Source organism: Lepidochelys kempii, chromosome 23, assembly GCF_965140265.1.
Source record: "Lepidochelys kempii isolate rLepKem1 chromosome 23, rLepKem1.hap2, whole genome shotgun sequence".
Lineage (NCBI taxonomy): Eukaryota > Metazoa > Chordata > Testudines > Cheloniidae > Lepidochelys > Lepidochelys kempii.
This window is the reverse complement of record NC_133278.1, coordinates 311,136-333,144: the sequence shown is the minus strand read 5'-3', so window position 1 is coordinate 333,144 and position 22,009 is coordinate 311,136.

Sequence of the window (22,009 nt, the reverse complement as noted above, 5' to 3'; positions counted from 1 at the left end):
AGGTAGGAATAGCGGTCAGTAGGTTTCCGGTATAGGGTGGTGTTTATGTGACCATTGTTTATTAGCACTGTAGTGTCCAGGAAGTGGATCTCTTGTGTGGACTGGACCAGGCTGAGGTTGATGAAGGGATGGAAGTTGTTGGAAAAAAAAAAGGGGGGGGGGGTGAGAAAGCCTGGATTTGTGCTGGACATGGCCCACCTTGATTACCATGCACATTGTGGGGAGAGTGGTCACTTTGGATGAGCTATTACCAGCAGGAGAGTGAGGTTGTGTGTGTATGGGGGTGGGGGGGTGAGAAAACCTGAATTTGTGCTGGAAATGGCCCACCTTGATTATCATGCACATTGTAGGGAGAGTGGTCACTTTGGATGAGCTATTACCAGCAGGATAGTGAGTTTGTGTGTGTGTTTTTTGGAGGGGGGTGAGAGAACCTGGATTTGTGCAGGAAATGGCCCAACTTGATTATCATGCACATTGTGTAGAGAGTTGTCACTTTAGATAAGCTATTACCAGCAGGACAGTGGGGTCGGAGGAGGTATTGTTTCATATTCTCTGTGTGTATATGAAGTCTGCTGCAGTTTCCACTGTATGCATCCGATGAAGTGAGCTGTAGCTCACGAAAGCTCATGCTCAAATAAATTGGTTAGTCTCTAAGGTGCCACAAGTACTCCTTTTCTTTTTGCGAATACAGACTAACACAGCTGTTACTCTGAAACCTGTGGTGTTTCAGAGCTTCTGTTGGGATGCAGGCAAAATGATTGTTGTTCTCCTCATGTAAAGACTATCATAATGCACAAGGGGGCAGCGTTAAGGTTGCACAGGCTACCTTAATTCTGGATTTCCTTAATTTTTGTAAGAAGAAAAGGAGTACTTGGGGCACCTTAGAGACTAACCAATTTATTTGAGCATAAGCTTTTGTGAGCTACACCTCACTTCATCGGATGCATACTGTGGAAAATACAGAAGATGTTTTTATACACACAAACCATGAAATAGCCCACCTTAATTATCATGACTCTCCTTACAAGGTGTATGATAATTAAGGTGGGCCATTTCATGGTTTGTGTGTATAAAAACATCTTCTGTATTTTCCACAGTATGCATCCGATGAAGTGAGCTGTAGCTCACAAAAGCTTATGCTCAAATAAATTGGTTAGTCGCTAGGGTGCCACAAGTACTCCTTTTCTTTTTGCGAATACAGACTAACACAGCTGTTACTCTGAAACCTTAATTTTTGTGTGCTTCCTCTTGCAACCTTAATGTCCTTTTAGAATAGTTTTTAAGCATGGAATATTATATGTTAATATTGAATCCGATAGCTAGCTAGATGTGCTATGCACATAACACATTAAAATACTTTCACCTGATAATTTCCTTTTAGAGAAACTAAAAACACTTGACCCTTCCAAATAAAGCTGATTTCTCCTGCAATAAATAAATGTGGCAGAAATATGCAGTCACACCCATTTGATTGACATAAGAGAGAGCAGTTTTTATTAAGCCCTGTATTGTCTTTGGTGTGGAAGGTCACCACATTTAGTTCCACTGCATACTAAGATGGTATTTACCATAGACAGGTTTTATTCCTCTCTGAAAAGTAATTATGCTGGGCTACAAAAAAATACAAGCATTAATCTCAGTGCTGCCTGTACAACTGGAAGTAATTGGGTTGGAGGGTTCTAGAAATGAATGGAGAGAAGTTAAGTGTTTTGAACCATTTCATTAATTTAAAAAGATAGCTAACTAGCAACATTCTGGCTGTGAAATAAAAAACCCTAGTTATATTATCAGTGTGATAATTTCAGAGAAAGATGTTTGTCTTGTTACATGTAAAACTGTTTAGGCAGTACAACAGCAGCATAGAGATTTTCTAGCCAAATAGGACATCTGCCATGTCATTCTAAAAACTGCTCTTCAGACTTTTCCCCCAAAATGTAACTTCTGGCTGAAATTGCTACCTGGGTACTTCTATGGTCCCATCAGCATAGTATCCAAATGCCCCATAATCATTCATGAATTTATCCTCACAATATCCAGTGTTATACAGAGAAGTACTATGCCCATTTGACAGATGGGGAACACAGGAGGCACAGAGAGAGACTCAGAGGGACTCGCCCATGGTCACACAGAGAGGCTGTGGCAGAGCCAAGAATTGAAGGCATATCTCCTGAGCCCCAGCTGTAGCCAGACAGCCAGCCCCCCCCCTCTCAGACCAGCATTGCTGGAAACACAGGAGGAAGCAGGAACAGGGCACTTAACATATATTCCAGCACAGCCTTTGAAGCTGTGAAAGCACAGGTGTGCTGCTACAATGTGCCTCTGGGAACAGATACAACGATTAAGCTCACAGCAGGCAGAGGCCCTGTGACAGACATGGCTGTTAGCCCCTACTAAATAGCGTGATGCACACACACCAACATCCTAGTTGGGAAAATATTTACCCTGATAAAAGAAATGTCCAGTCGTCGACACTTATTGTTTCTCTCCTTTGCAAGTGTAAACTACTCTTGCGAAAGCTGGCGTCACCCCGACAGACCAGCCTCAATTTGGCATGAGAAAGAGAATAAAGGAGTACAGAGGTATAAGTAGGGGACCTACAGCACCATGATTTTTGAGTGCTTTCACTATCTATCTGCTGGTCAGATAAGTGACAGCCTCCCAAGGCTTCTGCAGCTAAGAGGGTCCCTACGCCTTGTCCCTTATTCGTCTTTCCGCGGAATTGAGTGACCGATCCTGGCTTGGCACCGCTGGAATCAAGAGATGCAAGGAGGGTAAGAAGCACCCACACCTGATCTCCTATCTTTAGTGTACACATATTTTGAAATAGAGCTCTATACTTTGTTTTCTTTCTTTGGGATTGTGGCTTCAGTTTTGTAACTTGTTTGTGTGTGTAACATCTCTACATTTAAATAAGTAGGCACTAGCAATTTTGTAACCACATGATTAGAATCTAGCTTAATAAATTTTGGTAACCATTTATGCATAAGCCTGACTTGTTTTCTCTGGTTTACTGTAAAGCAGCCAACACAATTAAAGAACCTCAGCCGTTTTGGCTCTAAAGCCTGGCCATTAGGTGAGAGTACTAAGAGCCTAGCGTTGAGTTGTGCCGCCTCCACGGGGCAAACTCTTGGGGCACCTGTCAGTCAATCCTGGCTGCCCGCTGCGAAGGAGCTCTGAGCTCTAGCAGTTAAAGTCATGGGTGGTTAGGACCTTGGGGCATCCGTCAGCCTAGCCCGGGCTGCCCGCCGCGAAGGGACAGTGCGTCCTAGCGGTTAAAGTCACGGATGGTATAAACGGGCATAGCTGGCACCTCACCAAACATCCTTGGCCGTCGGCTAACACCAGCCCAATGTGAAACCCACTTCAGAGGATAGCACTGGCCACAGGAGGGTAATGCTGCTTCACAAATAGACAGATTGAAGTTCATTTCTCCTGTGGTGAAGAGGGAGATTCTTAGAGAGACTTTTTGGATCAGAAGACAAGGATGCTCTGCCTGTTGCTGGTTCTGAAGCCTCGCGTTATCAGACACAGATTAAATATGTGATGATTAAAAAGATTAAATTAAGAACTCTACATACAAATATTAATTCTTCTTGAGTGAAGGGAGATTCACTACAGCATGAAAGAAACCTCATTCCGTGCTTTGATGCCTATACTTGAATTCCGTTTTTTCCAGAAGGACAATGAATAAATATCAATAAAAAGAAAATCCCCATCGGCTTCAGGGCATGTGGCCCCCCTCTAATTGATGAGAGTCAGGGGAAAACTTACCCTGGGGGCAGGTTATTTCTTAACTGACTTCTGCAGGGTCCATGGCAACTTCCGACAGGGACAAGACACTGACCAAGATGGACCCCTGGATTGATTCCCAGGAAGTTCTTATGTCCCTGACTAGCTTTTAGAAAGGAACTGGTATTGAATTGCATTGTTCGCCTAAACGCTAATCCATTGAATATATGGATCATAGATTTGATGGCAGGTACCGTGAAATGCTGTGCAACTTAAAATGGCTTGGGATTCTATTGACTGGTAGTGCCTAGTCTTCAGCGAAGATGTTGCCTCTAGATGGATTCTCAGGAGAGGATTTTGGTAAACTGGGAAGAGCCTTCAGCTCATCATCATTATTTGCTCGCTCAAGAGATTCTGAAGGTCACATCTTTCCAGGCAGAGTCTATCCTTCCTCACTTCCTGTACTAAACAGTTGTGTGGTGGTGTGCTCTGTAAAGCAGCATTTTGGTTCTGGTCAATTTCTTTGTAAGTGTGATTCTAAAATGCCTTGGAATCCTTTGAGATAAAAGGTGCTCTTCTGACTGGCTGGGGGTTTCCTGGATACAGCTGTGATCATCGTGCCAGCCTAAGCCATCTTGAAGTTTATAAATGGTGGGCTGGAAAGAATTATTACTCCTTGTATTGCTACATGAGGACAGAGTCACTGGGCCCAATTCCCCATTCTGATTCAAAGCATTTTTACAACCACTCTGCACAAGTGGAACACAAGCAGGAGGACAACAGAGACTAGAATTTAAAGAGAAGGCTTGCTTGGAATAATAGGCGTTCACTTTGCTTCCTGCCATTTATTCAAGTACAAAGTGCATCTTTGGTGGTACCTGGAGTTCAGATAGTTTGGGGAAAGATGGTCTCCCAAGCTGGAGTTCTGCTGCACGGATGGTCCTACTTATTCATAAAACACTTTCCCTAGCATCTTTGGGAACCGTTCATCTTCTGCAATTATTTTAGTTGAGCAAGGTTGTTTCTTTCAGTATCAGGAGCCAACACAGCTGCCAAATAGTCTGAATTCGTGGCCAGCCAAGGGGGAAGAACTGTCTGTTTTGACTTCTTACAGACTGACAAATGAGGAGAATATCTCATCCAGATGAATGATAACAATACAAGTGGAGGGCAATTTTGTGCTTCCCATCATTTTGGTTATGAAAAGAACAGCCATAGTAATGGACCCTTCTGCACAGCAAGCCTCCAAGGACAAGCTAAAGTAGTCAAAAAGCAGCAGTAGCAACCTAACAAAACTCCAGGGATGTGGCAGTTCACATATTACTCCAGGAGTCAGGTAGCTAAGTGGTCTTGCATCACGCACCCTTATGGCCCACATCTGAGAATGCCAGCACATTCCCACTGTGTAACAGGGGCACACATGGACATTTCAGAGCCCCAGGGATTCAGGGCACATTGCTCTAGTCACAGATAATGTCATTATTATTAGTATTTGTTAGATGTACCTAGAAGCCCTAGTCACAAAAAAGCTTACAATTCTAGCACAGAAGCTCACATTGCTTAAGATGCCATTAGTTCTAGTACCGAAACTATGTTGTGTAACAGTTAGGTTTGTTCAAATACAACACCTGCCAACATGAATGGATAAATTTAGATGATTTAAAAAGATCAAAATCTGATATTTTTTAAATGTAAATCAAATATATTCATTTAAAAACTAATTAAAAATTACGTTTGAAGCTATGGTAGCCTATATTAAGGCCTACATTTACTATAATCTGTTAAAATCATTTAAATGATTTTTTTTTTTTTAAAACAAGCAGTACTCAAACAGTACATGTTTGCTGTTGAAGTTTGTGACAAAGTTCCTCCTCTACCTTGGTGTCTTGCGCTTATTTGTGGATTTGCTCATCTTGGAGCTTCACAGCAGCCCTCAGTTTGGCTGTTTTCGTGAACCCACAGTCCAGGTCAACTCCTCCAGTGTCTGGCCAGGAGTTGGAAGGTTTGGGGGGAACCCAGGCCTGCCCTCTACTCCAGGTTCCAGCCCAGGGCCCTGTGGAATGCAGCTGTCTAGAGTGCCTCCTGGAACAGCTGTGCAACAGCTACAACTCCCTGGGCTACGTCCCCATGGCCTCCTCCCAACACCTTCCTTATCCTCACCATAGGACCTTTCTCCTGGTGTCTGATGATGCTTGTTCTCCTCAGTCCCCCAACAGTCCACATTCTCATTCTCACTCTCATCTCCTAGCACCTCCTGTTCCCAGCTCCTTACACGTGCACCACAAACTGAAGTGAGCTCCTTTTTAAACCCAGGTGCCCTGATTAGCCTGCCTTAATTGATTCTAGCAGCTTCTTGATTGGCTGCAGGTGTTCTAATCAGCCTGTCTTAATTGTCTCCAGAAGGTTCCTGATTGTTCTGAAACATTCCCTATTACCTTATCCAGGGAAAAGGGACCTACTTAGCCTGCTCTCCTGCTGCTGCTGCCGCCCTCTGACCTGGGCTTTCCTTGCTTTTTGCCCCTGCTTTCAGCTTTCCCCCAACTGGGCCAGACGCTCTCCCCCCTTTCTTTTCTTTTTGTTTTTTTTTTCTTTCTCTGCTGTTGCTAGAGTGCTGGCTGGCTGTTAGCCCCCCCACCTGCCCGCCCTTGGATGCTGTTGCCGCTCCAGCTGAAACTCCCCCCTGAGAGAGGGGGGGCCTGCCGGCCCGCTTCCCTGGAGGGGTGGGAGTAGAAGGACCCAGCCCCCAGACCCAGCTGCTTGCTGTTTGTCTGTGGACCTGTCTCCGGTCAAGAGGACTTTTATCACTTGCTCTGGCATTTCTGGAATGCAAAAAAGAAAGCCCAGAACAGAAAGAGAAAAAGCAGTCCACCGGAGGAACACCGCCTGGGGAATCTACAAATTGTTGTGGAGGGGGCCTAAGACTGAGTAACTTTCGAACTGTGCTCTCATGTGGGGGGAGGCCTTGACTGTGTCTTAATTGTGTTTGTAGGGTCACAGGGGGTGTGGCATGGAGCTGCCCCCCGATCCGTCTGTGTCCTCCCAACCCCCACACTACGATCTTCACCCCCCCCGCATTACTTTAAGGTAATTTTATCTAATCAATGAAAAACAATTTTAAAATGCTGTTTTTGTGCATTTTTAATTGAATTCCTCCAATTTCCATCCAAATGCCATTTGACACAAAGCATAAGAAAAAAATCACTCACTCAGTAAATAAGAAATGTATCATTTTACAACATAAGTTAAAAAACCATAAAAATGTAAGAATCTGAATAAATGTACGTTACATCGTACCTACATACATTCAGTTAAGCAAATATATAGCTTATCATCCTGGTTAGTAAAAAGAAGGTATCCAAAACTTTTGAAAGAGACAACGGAAAACTGCAGAGGAATATTCTGCTCCTGCAACTTCCTCTTAATTGGCAATTCCAATATTTCATGGCAAGAAAATATTATCGATTATTTTGTATTACTTGATGCCGACTAAGATTAGGGCTCTATTGTACTAGGCACCATATACACATAACAAGAAAAAAAATCCTGTCTTAAAGAACTTACAATCTAAGTGGACAAGACAGAAACAAGATGGGAGGGGAAACAGACATCTACCCAGATTCACACATGGAATCTGTAGCAAAGTCCAGAACAGTTCCCATGTTTCCTAGACCTGTGTTCTATCCTTTAGAAAACATTGCCTTGCAAAGCAGAAGTGCATATGGCAATTGAAAAAAATATCTCCAAGCTGGAAAGGGGGGAGTAATTTAAAGGAAAGGAAGCAGCTCTGTAGAAACCTACAATATTCCCCATGGAGAATAAAAGACAGCCACCAATAAGAGAGACTGGAATGCAAGAACTGAAAAAGAAAACTAAAGAGCAAATGCAACAGAGGTAATTTGAGATATAAATATAAATGACAGAAAAATCCTTAAGTATCTGAAAACTAAAAAGCCTGGTAGAGAGTCAGTGCTTAAAGGAGCGGAGTGGGAAGCTAGTAGCTAGCAGTAAGGTCAATATCACTCATAGCTTGGACAATTCCTTTACAATATAGTCCCAAGAGATTCTGAAGGTCACACCTTTCCTGGCAAAAGAAAATTACAAAACCCTTACATTGCATTAAGATCACTGCAGATCAGATAATGAGGAAATTAAAACAACACTTGAGAGAGCAGCTGGTCCAGGAGTAACAAGGAATTAAGGTTTCAGAGTGGTAACCGTGTTAGTCTGTATCAGCAAAAAAAACAAGGCATACTTGTGGCACCCTAGAGACTAACAAATTTATTTGGGCATAAGCTTTCGTGGGCTAAAACCCACTTCATCGGATGCATGCAGTGGAAAATACAGTAGGAATATATATACACCCACAGAGAGAACATGAAAAAATGGGTGTTGCCATACCAACTGTAACAAGACCAATTAATTAAGGTGGGCTATTATCAGCTGGAGAAAAAAAACCTTTTGTAGTGATAATCAGCGTGGCCCATTTCAAACAGTTGACAAGAAGGTGTGAGTAACAGTAGGGGAAAAAATTAGCATGGGGAAATAGTTCTTACTTTGCGTAATGACCCATCCACTCCCAGTCTCTATTCAAGGAATTAAGAGAGATTCTGGCACCTGGAATTTGCAAAGCAGCAATATCTCCTCTGCTTCTTGGATACATCTCCTGTATTAGGGCTCTGTCCTGATGGCCCTTGCAGGGGGAAGGTATTTAAAGGTGGAAAAGACCTGTTTACAAGAGTAAACAAAAACATCTTCTGTATTTTCCACAGTATGCAGCCGATGAAGTGAGCTGTAGCTCACAAAAGCTTATGCTCAAATAAATTGGTTAGTCTCTAAGGTGCCACAAGTCCTCCTTTTCTTTTTGCGAATACAGTCTAACATGGCTGTTACTCTGAAACCTGTTTACAAGAGTGAATCTATTATCCTAACTGACCCCACTTCTCACAGACCAAACCACTGAACAATGTCTAAATCCATTTCCTACTGCACTTAAAAGAAAGTTAACAAGTGAAAAGAAACTGGCCCAACTTTGGCTGCAAGGAAAGTCTCAGCCAGGTTAAAATACAATGATATTATGCAAAAAGAAAAGGAGTACTTGTGGCACCTTAGAGACTAACCAATTTATTTGAGCATGAGCTTTCGTGAGCTACAGCTCACTTCATCGGATGCATACTGTGGAAAATACAGAAGATGTTTGTTTTTATACACACAAATCATGAAAAAATGGGTATTTATCACTACAAAAGGTTTTCTCTCCCCCCACCCCACTCTCCTGCTGGTAATAGTTTATGTAAAGTGATCACTCTCCTTACAATGTGTATGATAATCAAGGTTGGCCATTTCCAGCACAAATCCAGGTTTCCCCCCCCACCCCCCCAAACAAACCCACTCTCCTGTTGGTAATAGCTTATCTAAAGTGATCACTCTCCTTACAATGTGTATGATAATCAAGGTGGGCCATTTCCAGCACAAATCCAGGGTTTAACAAGAACGTCTGAGGGGGAAAACAAGGTCTGAGGTGTTAGGAAAACAAGGGGAAATAGGTTACCTTGCATAATGACTTAGCCACTGCCAGTCTCTATTCAAGCCTAAGTTAATTGTATCCAATTTGCAAATGAATTCCAATTCAGCAGTCTCTCGCTGGAGTCTGGATTTTAAGTTTTTCTGTTGTAATATCGCAACTTTCATGTCTGTAATTGCGTGACCAGAGAGATTGAAGTGTTCTCCGACTGGTTTATGAATGTTATAATTCTTGACATCTGATTTGTGTCCATTTATTCTTTTACGTAGAGACTGTCCAGTTTGACCAATGTATATGGCAGAGAGGCATTGCTGGCACATGATGGCATATATCACATTGGTAGATGTGCAGGTGAACGAGCCTCTGATAGTGTGGCTGATGTTATTAGGCCCTGTGATGGTGTCCCCTGAATAGATATGTGGGCACAGTTGGCAACGGGCTTTGTTACAAGGATAGGTTCCTAGGTTATTGGTTCTGTTGTGTGGTATGTGGTTGCTGGTGAGTAATCGCTTCAGGTTGGGGGACTGTCTGTAGGCAAGGACTGGCTTGTCTCCCAAGATTTGTGAGAGTGTTGGGTCATCCTTCAGGATAGGTTGTAGATCCTTGATAATGCATTGGAGGGGTTTTAGTTGGGGGCTGAAGGTGACGGCTAGTGGCGTTCTGTTATTTTCTTTGTTAGGCCTGTCCTGTAGTGGGTGACTTCTGGGAACTCTTCTGGCTCTGTCAAGTCACCCACTACAGGACAGGCCTAACAAAGAAAATAACAGAACAAGGTAACCTATTTCCCTTTCTTTTCCTAACCCCCCCCCCCCCAGACGTTCTTGTTAAACCCTGGATTTGTGCTGGAAATGGCCCACCTTGATTATCGTACACATTGTAAGGAGAGTGATCACTTTAGATAAGCTATTACCAACAGGAGAGTGGGTTTGTTTGGGGGGGTGTGGGGGGGAAACCTGGATTTGTGCTGGAAATGGCCAACCTTGATTATCATACACATTGTAAGGAGAGTGATCACTTTACATAAGCTATTACCAGCAGGAGAGTGGGGTAGGGGGAGAGAAAACCTTTTGTAGTGATAAACACTCATTTTTTCATGGTCTGTGTGTATAAAAGCAAACATCTTCTGTATTTTCCACAGTATGCATCCGATGAAGTGAGCTGTAGCTCACGAAAGCTTATGCTCAAATCAATTGGTTAGTCTCTAAGGTGCCACAAGTCCTCCTTTTCCTTTTGCGAATACAGACCAACACGGCTGTTACTCTGAAGAATGATATTATGTGAAATGGAGAAACGTGTATAGCTTGGAAAGGGGTAGCTAAGAGATTTAACACAGGAAAGCTCCTTACATAGCTGTTTGAGCGTAATAGACAAAGGAGGAGCAATGGCTGCACAGCACTTTGGCTTTCTGAAAAGCTTTGTTGTATTGTACCAGACCAACGATTAATCTACAAAGCAAGTGCAATAGCATGGACAGCTAGACACTCAAATTAGAAACAGTTTTAGACATGAAGATTAGGTGTTGCTAATAAAAAGCGATGAACTGAAGGGACACCAGAAGGGTCAAATATCACTATGTTATCAATAAGTCATTGCCATTTTCAAAAGTGGCTGTATTTGCATGTGTCACACACATTACGGTGAAAGCAGCCTCTTTGCACAAGATGCAGGGCAGTGGTGAATAAACCCTAAAACTAGGGGGAGGAATTATTTAGGATGGTACATGGGGAAGTATGTGGGGGAGGGGGCTAACAGTATTGCCAACAGTAAACATTCAAAAATCATTAGACCTCAAAAAAATCATGAAATTGGCTTTAAAATCGTGATTGTTTTTAAAAGGTGTATGTTTGGGGCTCCTTTTATTTGTCTTCTGGATTTTGAACCTCTAAGATACACCCACATTATATTTTTAAGGGCTTCTTCACAACGATGAGGGCTAGAAACTTAGTTTTTTGTTTTAAATTTAAGGCGCAGATTTCATATAATCTCACCTGGCTTCAAGAGCTGGGGTTTAAGAACCCCACCAAATATCGTTAGTCAGCAACACTGGGGTAAATAGGAGTAATGAGATTAAATTAAGGGAAATACAGGCTGAATACTGTTAAGCACCAACAAATGCTTCCTAATAATGAGATCTATTAGGCAGTAGAATCATCTCCCAAGGAAGCTAGTGGGATCTGCCACAACTTGGGAGATTTCAAACTAGCCTGGATCGTGAACTAGTCTAGCAATGAACAGCTCTTTGTTGGCTAGTAGGTCTTTTTCATCTCTAAAGTCTGTGTTCCTTGTTCTTGTGGTTCTGTTTGCTTGCATGATAATAAACAGCTAGGTTCACATGGCTATGATAAAAATCAAACACAGTGTGTTTAACTTGTGCTTGCACATACTGCTCGACAAATTATTGAAACTGAAAGATCATTAAATTGAGTTCAGAAACATAATGTATAAAAATAAAAAGTCAGACATTTTATTATTCCAGCAACATTATAAAGCACAGCTACTTGGTATAGAGAATAATATGGAAAAATGTAAAGTATGGCTGTAGTGGGGCCACTGCCCCACTTCAGGAGAAAAAGGGCTCGAACAGGCCAGAGAGGCTGCGCAGACTGGCAGGCAGCCAGCAAAGGCCTCTGGAGAGCCAATCAGGGCAAAGAAAGAGGCAGCCAATCAGGGCCAGGCTGGGCCCTACATAAAGGCTGCCTAACAAAGGAGAGGGCAGTCTCCCCCTGATCAACAAGGGAGGAGGACTAGCTCCTGGTAGAAGGAATGGCACCCTGGACAGAGCAGTACTGAGCAGGGCAGTCAGAGCTCTGGCTGACCCTGCAGGCCTTGAAACAAGGGCTGAGTGAGTGCTAGGGCTACGGGGAAGTGGTCCAGGGAAGGCAGGCAGCGATAGAGAGTGGAGGAAGGCAGCAAGCGGCTGCTGCTCAAGGGTCCTTGGCTGGGGCCCAGAGCAATGGGTGGGCCTGGGTCCCTCCCCCCCCCCCCCCCGCACTGCACCTTGCCACGAGGGAGCATGGCCCATGGACTGCACCTTGTCCCTCAGGTAAGGGACTAGACTTTGGGGTGGCAGGTGGCCATGAAGACAGGTGTGGACTAGGACTGCTGATATGCCCCTGGAAGGGGGGAGAATGGAGTAGTGGGCACTGTTGGAGGGTGGTGTCTGCTCTCTAGACCTCTTCAGGACAACGGGCGAGACACCAGCCAGTAGAAAGCGTGCTGAGGCTGGAATGAGCTAATTCCTGGACTGACCAGCAGGAGGCACCACAGTGGTGAGTCAGCACTCTGTTACAATGGCCTATGGGAAGCTGGAACATAAAACTGGAATGGACCATCTGGATCATGGAGTCCAGTCTCCCGCTATCACAGGCAACCCTGTCATATCCCATTCGTAAACTTGTCAAGCTCCATCTTAAAACTAGTTTGGTTGTTTGCCCTTACTAATCCTATTGGAAGACTGAATCTCACTCCTCCAACAGCTAGAAAACTTCTAATTTCAAATCTAAATTTATTCATGGAATGTCTATTCACTTGTTCTTGTGCCAACATTTAACTTAAATAGCTCTTAGCTCTGCTAGGTATTTACACACACATAGTTTATAGAGTGCAATCCGAGCCCCCCTCAGCCCTTGTCTTGCTAGGCTACAGCAGAGCTTTGCTCGTTTGTCTTTGCTGTGTAGTTACTATTGTTAATGGGCTTAAGACATTCCACTTCAGTTTTGCAATACCCTTCCTTCCATTGGCCAGCTATTCTATTCTACTCTTTTCTTTAGTCTTCACCATGCACCCTCAACCATGTTACCTAATGTCTGCAAAGTGCCACAATCCAAATTATTTGGGCTTTGCTTACAGGAGAAAGTGCCTCTCTCCACATGTATTATTGCCCCAGTTGCAATTAAGAGAGGTACTCAAGAGACATGGGTTCTATCCCCACTCTACCACTGACCTACTGTGTGACCTTGGGCAAGTCACTTCTCATCTCTGTGCCTGTTTCCCCTCTTACTCCTTGTCTGTTTAGACAATAAGCTCTTCAAGGCAGGGATGATCTCTCACTATCTGCCTGTGCAACATCCAGCACAACAGTAGCCCAGTCTTACTGCAATACAAAAGATAAATAATACATACCGGAGCCTTTTCACTCTCCCTTTAAACAAAAGGGGGCAGCTAGGAGGATGTTTCTGTCAAGGGCCACTCTACTCCTTGGTCCAAAATACCTGCATGCATTGATCTTAGGGGAATATTGCAAGACACATCCATGTTTCTGGGTGTTGGGAAAGAGCAAGAGACAGGGCAGATTCCTTCGGAAGGATGGAGCGCCCATTTTATATTTAATTGCATGGCTGGTTAGTTGTGTGTGTGCTGTGATCTACATCTCTTTCATGGAGGATTTGATATTTATTATTTTTATTCATTGTGTACTAAATTATGTAAAATCTAACAGCTTTGGGATAGGCAGCTGGCTTTTTTATTTTTTTTAAATCAAAGTCGTTATTACACTCTAGCCTTATGGTGAAGCCTCATGGGATCTGATGAGTAGCTGTCTTTTCCATAAAGCTAAATGCTAGGGCCTACATTTTCATTAGTAATGAGTGATGTTGGGTGCCCAACTTCAGACATCTTAAAAAGGGACTGATTTTCAGAATCGGGTCCCTCTAAGAATACTCAAGTTGGGCAAGCCAAGTCACTAACACTTTTGAAGATTTAGGCCTAGATTTTTTTCTGAAGTGCCTTGCCTACAGTTAAGAGTCAGAGAATGTTTTCTCCAGTGAGTAAAGGACAGGATTCCCGAGTGCTATAACTGACTCCTTCACTCACTCTGACTTTGGATAAGTCACTTCTTTTATCTATGCCTCGGTTTGCCCCTGTAAAATGAATGTGATAATAGTTATCACTGCTATTCTGCAGTTTTGTATTAGCATCCCCCCACTAGCATAAGTGCTTAAAAGGGATCGTAATTGGGCTTAACTCATTCATATTTATAAAATGTTTTATAATCCTTGGTTGAAGGGTTCTACAGAAGTACTACAATTTAAATGTTCTTCTTCTAGTCATTACTATTCTCTACACTGTTTGCATTCTAGCCCAGACCTCTGGTCTAGTAAAGCTCCAATTCACAGCTCTACTGATGATAGTTTTAAATGTTACAGAAAATAATTCCAGGCTTCTGTTTAGAGAACCTTGATACTCTGAAATAATTTAGAGAGGCAATTGGTATGATAAGATGCGCTAATACATCTGTAGCGGGAGGTCCATACGGGACCCAAACCACACATGCATTTACTCAGCACTCCCTTGGACCTCACAGCACACCTTTCCCCTAATTGGCCACTCTTCTATCCAAGTAGTTAAACCATCAACAGCAACATACCTCCCAAAATTATTACCCTAAAAGCTCTCAAGCCTATAATTGTGTTAGACAATAATATAAATGCCGCTATGGCTCTCTATGATGGACTTCACAAATTTCAAAGTAGCAGCCGTGTTAATCTGTATTCGCAAAAAGAAAAGGAGTACTTGTGGCACCTTAGAGACTAACCAATTTGAGTATAAGCTTTCGTGAGCTACAGCTCACTTCATCGGATGCAACAAAAGGTTTTCAAGCCAAGCAATTACACTGGATTTCCAACTAAGATTTGGGAGATTAAACTTCCCATGGAGCTGCCCTGGAATGGGAGATGGGGCATGTTGGAGTGCTTCAACATGTGTTAAACCTCACATTCTCTGGCTGTCAGAAACCCATCCTACACAGAAATCAGGGCAGTGCAAATAAAGCATATGCATCATGTTAAAATTGTTAGTGTCATGTCAGGAGAGACCATAAAAGGGGATTGGGTTTACAAGCTTTCAGGAGCAACAGATATTCCAATACTGTTCCAGTCTCTGTGCAGGGCATAACCTGGGGCTGCAGACCAAAACTGGGCTCCTAACTTCCAGACTTTTGTTGTTTGTTTGCCTGTTTATAGGGAGATGCCTATAGATTTGTCCTGAACTTTGCACTTTCCTAGAGAAAGGCAACAGGGATCCTCTGTGGGTTTTTCCAACAGACAGCAGAGTAAACGCTGAAATCAAATGCAGCAGAAGGAAATGGGATCATTTGGGATGTAAAATTCTCAGATTGATTCTCATTGCAATTTTAAAGACAAAGATGATGGACAGAAAGGAAGAACCATACTTTTGTTTAAATGAACTCTGTCAAATCTCATCCTTTTTTCCATTACAAAGTGGGACTTGGATCCATCCACTTTCTTGTGATATCTGAGCAGCAGGGGTTAGAGGGTTGTTTTGGAAATGTCAGCACATCATTCAGATAAGCAGAAGGCTCCAGAGACATGACAGTCTCAAATCGTATGGTCCGATCCACAAAATACTATGCAGATCATGTCTCACAGTCTTCTTTTAATTTACAAAGAGAATGTAAAGGACACTGGGGCCTATGGTCTAATGTCTAAAGTAGGGCTGGGATTGTTGAGTCCTGTTCCTAGCTCTGGGAGGGAATACGTGCTAGTGGGTACAGCATAGGCTAGGAATCAGGTTTCCTAGATTCTGTTCCAAGAGCCATAATGAGCATGTCATTTAGTGCCAAGAAAGGAGGGTAGAAAGTGGGGTCAGGAGACCTGGCTTGTATTCCTATCTCTGTTAGTAACTTGGTGTGGTTGATCAAGTCACTTTACCTCTCTGGTACCACATTTTATCTCCCAATGCTGTGTATGATACTTAGCTGTCTCACAGAGGTCAATTAATTAGAAATGTCTAAGGACACTTTGATCCCCTTGAAAAAGAAGTATGATTAAGAGTTGTTACAGTTTTTTTTTCCTCAAAGTTTAAATATTTTGTGACACATTGACTCTACAAAGGGTACTCAGCACTCCACCACCCCACAAATCAGGATACGTCACCTTGTATTGCATTCACTATGGAAGTCCTGCTAGTGACATTCCTCAGACTGACACACAATAGGGTAGAGGAGATGACATAGGCACTGGACTGGGACTCAGGCGATCTGGGCTCAATTCCCAGCTCTGTCATAAGACAGAGCTAGCAATACTCTCCTGCCTTACTGGGGTGTTGTGGCGATGAACTAATGTTTGTGAGGTGTTCTGATGCTGTGGCAATGGATACCTAAACACCCAGCACTTCTACTACTGAGTGCATCTCTACAAGTGGTACCACCACCACTCCTGAATTGGTGGCTACAGATTATGTGCAAGCAGCTTTTTGAAAACTCACTTTGGGAGCAGTCTTTGCATGAAGTTCCTTTCCCTCTCCAGCAGTAGCTACCTCTGAGCTACATAGGGGAGATATAGCACTTGATAGAGGAGGAGAAAGTTATTACAGCCCAAGGGTAGGATACAGAAAATCACCATTAGCAATACAAAATATCCACAGGAAGAAGTGGGCCTAAGTTATTGAAGAAGTGGAGTGGCAGCAAATGAGATCAGTGGGTTTTATGTACCTATGTCTGCCTTTCAGTAAAAATACATTCTTAGTTACCATGTCAACCTTTGCACAATGTGGTCCGAATGGTACTTCAGGGAGGCGGAGCTCCTTCTTAGGTGAACACACACTGCAGTCTGCAATGCAGCCCGATCGCTCCCCAAACAGTGTCTCTGAACAGCAGAGTGACATTAATTGGTAATGTTTTGATGTTAGATTTTTTTTTTTTTAAAACATCAAAACTAATATCTGGACTTTTTTGCAATGATCTTATATTGCAAAGTTTCAGAAGGCAACAGAAAACCTCACGTTTAAACCAGAGGAATGGAAAGCATATAAAATCTGAATATGGGAGAATCCAGAGATTTATGACAAATCAGAAACTAAAAAGAGAGAAAAGTAATAAAGAGGAAAAATGAGCAGCAAACTCCAAAGAGGTGGGGGTCATCTGTAGGTCACAGAGCTAAGAAAACAAAACCAGAGAGAAAATCCTGAATTCCTGAGACAGGTATTGGGACTTCAGAAAGAGTCTCTGCTGACTCAGGGACCTAGTAACAGAGCTCTTTGCTGCTATGCAGGAGACTATGGGCTAATTCCCAGAGCTGAGCTTTCGCTTCCCAAGGGCTACTTGTGTTTACCTAGCAAAGAATTTAACTCACGGCTGCACAGATGCCTCTACTGAAATTCAGGAGATGGTAAAAACTCACAGAAACTGAAAAGATTTTCAGTAGCATCACTCAACCTTGATAACATCGTATGACATTGACTGTTGATCCCATGACTACCTCCCCCCCCACTGCCTGACCACAACCATCACCCTTATCAACCTGCTTTCCTTCTAAGGCCTTTGTCTAGACACAGAGATTGTATTGGTTTAACTTAAACCTGGTTTTAAAGAAGTGCAAAGTCCCCTGTGGACGCTCTTGTTTCAGTTTAGCTCAAACCAGTTCCCTGAAGTTATGCAAGTAGGGAAGGTGGAAGGAGAGCTCTTGATTTGAAGTCTCCAGACAGAAGCTGAAGCAGGAGAAAGAATTTGAGCATTTGGGAAGTACGTATAGTGCCCCTGGTGAGAGATCCAGAGAACTGAAAAGATGAGCCCACTCTGCCTGGGCAACAGTGAAAAGGGTGGCAGGAATACTGTGAGACCTGCAGTTAAGTAACAAACTGAAAAGAAAGTGTATGTGTTTGTCCCTTCCTGGAAATGCTGCGTCTTACAGAGATAGAAGAAAAGAAGATACTGGTAATAGAAAATAATACACTGAGGAGAATGGCTGGCAAGTGGAAAGTAGACAGAATGCACATGGAAGAAATTAGGGGGAAGATATACTTAGGTTGGAGAGCACCCATTTGAGTGGGCTGTATATGTGATAAGAATGGGAGAATGACTACCAGCAAAGGAAGTATACAAGGAAGAGGATAGCAAGAAAGGACATGGAAGTTCAAGGATACGAGGCAAAGACTGCCAAGAGAAGTTTGAACAGAAAAAAGACTGGAACTATGAAGTCTACGAACCCGTGCCATGGTCCAGAAGAGTGGCAAAGGATCCCAGGCACCGTACTCTGTGTAAATGGGGAAAAGGAATTGAGAAATGTAGTGTGCAAACCCCTGTGTAGATGCTGTTGCTTCAGTTTAGTGCAAACCGGTTCCCAATGGAGTTAACATAAACAGGACGAAGCCACTCTGACACTGAAATAAGTGTGTTCACACAGGTGTCTCTATCAGTTTAACTAAATTGGTTTAATAATCATGCCTTTAGTTTAACTGGAGCATGCAGCAGCAGCAACTCGGCATGTAGACAAGCCTTGAATAATGACATGGTCATGTTGCTGTTATAAGCCAGCAACTAATCTTTACCAACTAATCTTATGCTGCTTTTTAAAAACTAACTTATTATGTCTGAGCTTTGCAAGGCAGGGATGGTGAACCTTATATGTTCCATAATGCAAGGAACATTATCTATATCTATCTCTATGTATTTTCAACACTTCAACTAGTGTGGCCTAATTTATCTTTGGCTTGTTTCATCTAAAGGAAATATCTAAACACTGGATGTTGGCCAATACTATGTCACTGTTTAGTGTTTATGCTCAGGGAGACAGTTTAACTTCAGGTTTCAGAGTAACAGCCGTGTTAGTCTGTATTCGCAAAAAGAAAAGGAGGACTTGTGGCACCTTAGAGACTAACCAATTTATTAGAGCATAAGCTTTCGTGAGCTACAGCTCACTTCCTCAGATGCATATCGTGCATAAGTTTAACTTCAGTTAGTTTAGCTTCAGTTGGGGGAAAGTCTCCAAAATGATTCTGACAAGTCAAACAGGGGAACACTGTGAAAGAAAATACCCTAGGGTGACTGGAACAGCTAATCTGATTTCAGGAATGACAGATCCTGCTTCAGTGACTCCTGGGGACCCTCTGAGAATTATTGGTGTGAACTCAAAAATGGAAGTAACACAGTTAAATGTATAGACAGTTCTACATCAATAAGCTAATTTTCAAGGGAACTGAATCATTGAAGAGAAAAAAATCATGAAATTGAAAATAAAGAATAAAGGGGTTAGTGCAAGACACATTCAATGGCAACTATTTTAAAGCTTAGTTATAATTCCAGTGCCACAGGTGTAAATACAACATTTCACTGCAGCAAAGCAGCAGCAAAGGTTGCAATGAATACGCTTCAGATTTCATCCTGCATGATTTGCCCAATCCATAGCATAATTCACATATGTAGTTTACATGCAGAACATAGCCACTAGAAATGGCATTTGCTAAAGAAGAGGACTGAGAGTTAGGTCTCCTGGATTCTAGTCCCAGCTCTCAGAGGCAGCTGAGTCTAGCTGTTAGAACAAGAGAGGCTGGGAGTCAGGTTTCTATTCTGGGTCTGCTGCTGAGTTCCTGTGTGACCTTTGGTAAGTCATTTCCAATATCTGAGTCTCAGTTTCCCCCATTTGGAAAATACTGGGGATAATACCGACTTGCCTCAGCCTGGGAACTGTGATGGTTCATTAGCTAATTGCCTGCAAAGCAGTCTGGGATCCATGGAGAAGGCACCACAGCAGTGCCATTTAGCACTGGTTTTGAATGCAGATCTGGTGCTCATCTTTAATAAGGATTTGGGTAGCAATACCTCTTCCAGGGCTACAACCTCCTTCTTTGTGGAGGACATCCAGCATCCCATCAAAGGTCGGACAGGGGCCACTGCTCACTGAAACCCATAACATGAGGCCTAGCATAACCCTCTCCAGAGCAACACACATTCTCTGGAGTGGGGCCACCAGCGAAGAAGGGTCATTGGCTTAGGGAGACTGTGATGAAAAGCGTAGAGAAGACTGAGATAGGAAGGGCCCTGTCTGCTAGGAGAACAGCTGAGAAAGAGTAAGGACTATAACCGCTGCCATATGAGGAGAGATTAATAAGACTAGGACTTTTCATTTTGGAAAAGAAACCACTAAGGGGGAATATGATAGAAGTCTATAAAATCATGACCGGTGTGGAGAAAGTAAATAAGGAAGTGTTATTTACTCCTCATAACATAAGAACTAGGGGTCATCAAATGAAATTAATAGGCAGCAGGTTTAAAACAAACAAAAGGAAGTATTTTTTCATAGAATATCAGGGTTGGAAGGGACCTCAGGAGGTCATCTAGTCCAACCCCCTGCTCAGAGCAGGACCGATCCCTGACTAAATCATCCCAGGCAGGGCTTTGTCAAGCCTGACCTTAAAAACTTCTAGGGAAGGAGATTCCACCACCTTCCTAGGTAACACATTCCCGTGCTTCATCACCCTTGTAGTGAAAAGGTTTTTCCTAATATCCAACCTAAATTTCCCCCACTGCAACTTGAGACCATTACTCCTTGTTCTGTCATCTACTACCACTGAGAACAGTCTAGAGCCATCCTCTTTGGAACCCCCTTTCAGGTAGTTGAAAGCAACTATCAAATCCCCCCTCATTCTTCTCCTCTGAAGACTAAACATCCCCAGTTCCCTCAGCCTCTCCTCATAACTCATGTGCTCCAGTCCCCTAATCATTTTTGTTGCCCTCCGCAGAACTCTTTCCAATTTGCCACATCCTTCTTGTAGTGTGGAGCCCAAAACTTGACACAGTACTCCAGATGAGGCCTCACCAATGTCGAATAGAGGGGAACGATCACGTCCCTCGATCTGCTGGCAATGCCCCTACTTATACATCCCCAAATGCCATTGGCCTTCTTGGCAACAAGGGCACGCTGTTGACTCATATCCAGCTTCTCGTCCACTGTAACCCCTAGGTCCTTTTCTGCAGAACTGCTGCCGAGCCATTCGGTCCCTAGTCTGTAGCGGTGCATTGGATTCTTCCGTCCTAAGTGCAGGACTCTGCACTTGTCCTTGTTGAACTTCATCAGATTTCTTTTGGCCCAATCCTCCAATTTGTCTAGGGCCCTCTGTATCCTATCCCTACCCTCCAGCATATCTACCACTCCTCCCAGTTTAGTGTCATCTGCAAACTTGCTGAGGGTGCAATCCACACCATCCTCCAGATCATTTATGAAGATATTGAACAAAACTGGCCCCAGGACCGACCCTTGGGGCACTCCACTTGATACTGGCTGCCAACTAGACATGGAGCCATTGATCACTACCCGTTGAGCCCGACAATCTAGCCAACTTTCTATCCACCTTATAGTCCATTCATCCAGCCCATACTACTTTAACTTGCTGGCAAGAATACTGTGGGAGACCGTGTCAAAAGCTTTGTTAAAGTCAAGGAACAACACGTCCACTGCTTTCCCCTCATCCACAGGGCCAGTTATTTCATAATAGAAGGCAATTAGATTAGTCAGGCATGACTTTCCCTTGGTGAATCCATGCTGACTGTTTCTGATCACTTTCCTCTCCTCTAAGTGCTTCAGAATGGATTCCTTGAGGACCTGCTCCATGACTTTTCCAGGGACTGAGGTGAGGCTGACTGGCCTGTAGTTCCCAGGATCCTCCTCCTTCCCTTTTTTAAAGATGGGCACTACATTAGCCTTTTTCCAGTCATCTGGGACCTCCCCCGATCGCCATGAGTTTTCAAAGATAATGGCCAATGGCTCTGCAATCACATCCGCCAACTCCTTTAGCACTCTTGGATGCAACGCATCCAGCCCCATGGACCTGTGCTCATCCAGCTTTTCTAAATAGTCCCGAACCATTTCTTTCTCCACAGAAGGCTGGTCATGTGCTGCCCAGTGCAGTAGTCTGGGAGCTGACCTCGTTCGTGAAGACAGAGGCAAAAAAAGCATTGAGTACGTTAGCTTTTTCCACATCCTCTGTCACGAGGTTGCCTCCCTCATTCAGTAAGGGGCCCACACT